General features: G+C 35.3%; 1 pseudogene; it reads right to left on the bottom strand.

The window, feature by feature from the left end:
* Nucleotides 1–505: 505 nt before the first annotated feature.
* LOC132133859 (5S ribosomal RNA) lies at nucleotides 506–625 on the bottom strand (annotated as a pseudogene).
* Between the last annotated feature and the right edge of the window lie 2874 nt (nucleotides 626–3499).

Genomic DNA, 3499 nt, shown 5'->3' with positions numbered 1-3499 from the left:
TCTAACCAGGACCAAACCTGCTTTGCTTCTGAAATCGGACATAGAATTTATTTTTTTTTGCTAGATTATTAGATAATTAGTGAAAAAATCCAAAAGCTTACAGCACCTGATATTCCCAGGCCGTCTCCCATTAAAGTACTAACCAGGACCAAACCTGCTTTGCTTCTGAAATCTGACATAGACTTTTTTTGCAAGATTATTAGATAATTAGTGAAAAAATCCAAAATCTTACAGCACATGGTATTCCCAGGCCATCTCCCATTCAAGTTCTAACCAGGACCAAACCTGCTTTTCTTCTGAAATCGGACATAAACTTTTTTTTTGCTAGATTGTTAGATAATTAGTTAAAAAATCCAAAATCTTACAGCACCTTGTATTACCAGGCTGTCTCCCAAGTACTAACCAGACCCAAACCTGCTTAGTTTCAGATATCGGGCATAGACTCTTTTTTTGTTTCTTTTTTTTTTTTGCTAGATTCTTATATAATTAGTGAAAAAAATCCAAAAGCTTACAGCACTTGGTATTCCCAGGCGGTCTTCCATCCAAGTACTAACCAGGCCCAAACCTGCTTAGCTTCCCGAGATCAGACAAGATCAGGCATAGCCAGTTTGTTATGGCCGTAAGCGAGGGTTGCTGCAAAGAGATGGCTATTTAAAGATCAGCCACTTTAATCGCTAATGCATTATATAAGTAGGGAAGAAAAATGAAAAGCTTACAGCACCTGGTTTTCCCAGGCCCAAACCTGCTTAGATTCTGTGATCGGGCATAGCAACTTTTTTTTCTTTTTTTTTTATCAAGATTATTAGATAATTAGTGAAAAAATCCAAAAGCTTACAGCACATGGTATTCCCAGGCAGTCTCCCATTCAAGTACTAACCAGGCCGAAACTGGCTTTGCTTCTGAAATCGGACATAGAATTTTTTTTTTTGCTAGATTCTTATAGAATTAGTGAAAAAATCCAAAAGCTTACAGCACTTGTTATTCCCAGGCCATCTCCCATTCAAGTTCTAACCAGGACCAAATCTGCTTTGCTTCTGAAATCGGACATGAACTTTATTTTTGCTAGATTATAAGATAATTAGTGAAAAAATCCAAAATCTTACAGCACCTTGTATTCCCAGGCTGTCTCCCTTGCAAGAACTAACCAGGACCAAACCTGCTTAGATTCTGAGATCAGACGAGACCGGGCATAGCCAGGTTGGTATGGCCATAAGCAAGGGTTGCTGCAAAGAGAGGGCTATTTAAAGATCGGCCACTCTAATCACCATAGCAATATATTAGTAGGGAAGAAAACCCAAAATCTTATAGCAACTGGTTTTCCCAGGCCCAAACCTGCTTAGATTTCGAGATCAGGCATAGAAACTTTTTTTTCTTTTTTTTTTTTATCAAGATTATTAGATAATTAGTGAAAAAATCCAAAAGCTTACAGCACATTGTATTCCCAGGCAGTCTCCCATTCAAGTACTAACCAGGCCCAAACCTGCTTTGCTTCTGAAATCGGACATAGACTTTTTTTGCAAGATTGTTAGATAATTAGTGAAAAAATCCAAAATCTTACAGCACATGGTATTCCCAGGCCATCTCCCATTCAAGTTCTAACCAGGACCAAACCGGCTTTGCTTCTGAAATCGGACATAGAATTTTTTTTTTTTTGCTAGATTATTAGATAATTAGTGAAAAAATCCAAAAGCTTACAGCACCTGATATTCCCAGGCCGTCTCCCATTAAAGTACTAACCAGGACCAAACCTGCTTTGCTTCTGAAATCTGACATAGACTTTTTTTGCAAGATTATTAGATAATTAGTGAAAAAATCCAAAATCTTACAGCACATGGTATTCCCAGGCCATCTCCCATTCAAGTTCTAACCAGGACCAAACCTGCTTTTCTTCTGAAATCGGACATAATCTTTTTTTTTTGCTAGATTATTAGATAATTAGTGAAAAAATCCAAAATCTTACAGCACCTTGTATTACCAGGCTGTCTGCCTTCCAAGTACTAACCAGACCCAAACCTGCTTAGTTTCCGATATCGGGATATCTTTTTTTGTTTCTTTTTTTTTTTTTTTGCTAGATTCTTATATAATTAGTGAAAAAATCCAAAAGCTTACAGCACCTGGTATTCCCAGGCGATCTCCCATCCAAGTACTAACCAGGCCCAAACCTGCTTAGCTTCCGAGATCAGACGAGATCGGGCATATCCTTTTTTTTTTTTTTAGTAAGAAATTTCAATCAATAAAATACAATAGATTAAACACGATCATTAAAAAATACAGAATTTCTTCTATAAAAATCTCTACATTACACATCTTTACATAGATAATTTAAAAATCTCCTTCACTTCCTGGCAGCTTCCACATTAAACCATTTAATGTTTAAACCATTTAAACCACAACTAACTTTTGGGGTAAAAACATCATAAAAAGAATCCAACATATTTCCACCTTTAAAATACACATACAGTCTTTCAATATATAATTCTGTTTTCCTTTTAAACACAGTCCAAACATCTAACACAATTTTTTTCCTTTTTAGCCACAGTTCTTCTCTCCCATATTGTATTTTTCATTAGCATTACACAAAGATTAAGTAGGGTCCTGTGCCATTTCGATACTTTTAAAACATTACTGGTGCCTTAAAAAAAAAAAAGAAAAAAAAACATGGATAACATTAAAGAATATTACAAATATTTAAAATAAATCCATAGCTTTCTCACGATCCTTGGATGCTCTCATTTCCCAAGTTGTGCTTCCCTTACACTAAGGCTAATAAATGTATTTCACAATCTGGGTCATTATTTAATACAAAAACCACACGTAATGTTTCTACTGTATCCCTGTCAATCGCTCTGATATTTAGTTAAAATGAGTGCTGTCTGCCACTGTCTTTAATTAGTTCTGTGAATTACTGTATGGTCATTCTTTATAAAGTAGCAACAATGTCGTTTGTAAAGTACAGTATTGTGCAAAATTCTTAGGCACATTAGTATTTTCTCCCCAAAAAAAGGGTTTTAAGCCAGTTATTTATATATTTTGCTGTAGTGTGTCAGTAGACATATCAGTTTGCCATTCATTTTAATAATAATCTAGTGCGATTTTCAATACACAAGCAGTCTGACAATGGCAAAATGAATGTTTGGAAAGGTAAACTGATATTTTCTACTGACACACTACAGCAAAATATATAAATAACTGTCCGAACACCATTCTTTTGGGTGAAAATACTAACGTGCCTAAGATTTTTGCACAGTAGTGTATGTATAAAGTATGTATGAATTAAAGTATGTATTAAATTAATTTTATTTAAATAAGTACAATTGAAGTATGCATTCATTCAGATGTTAGTGTTGAGGGCTAGATTGTCACTGGAGGAAACAGCTGTGGTGTGATGAGCAGTGACAAGTGAAAACATTACAGTAGATGAGAAACCGACTGCTCCCTCTGGACCTTTTGTAAACTGTATTCATGACAATAAACTGCACAGATACGGATATTCTAACAA

Source organism: Carassius carassius, chromosome 50 (genome assembly GCF_963082965.1).
Source record: "Carassius carassius chromosome 50, fCarCar2.1, whole genome shotgun sequence".
NCBI lineage: Eukaryota > Metazoa > Chordata > Actinopteri > Cypriniformes > Cyprinidae > Carassius > Carassius carassius.
Note: the sequence above shows the minus strand (reverse complement) of the source record. Positions and strands in the feature narration are given on the sequence as shown.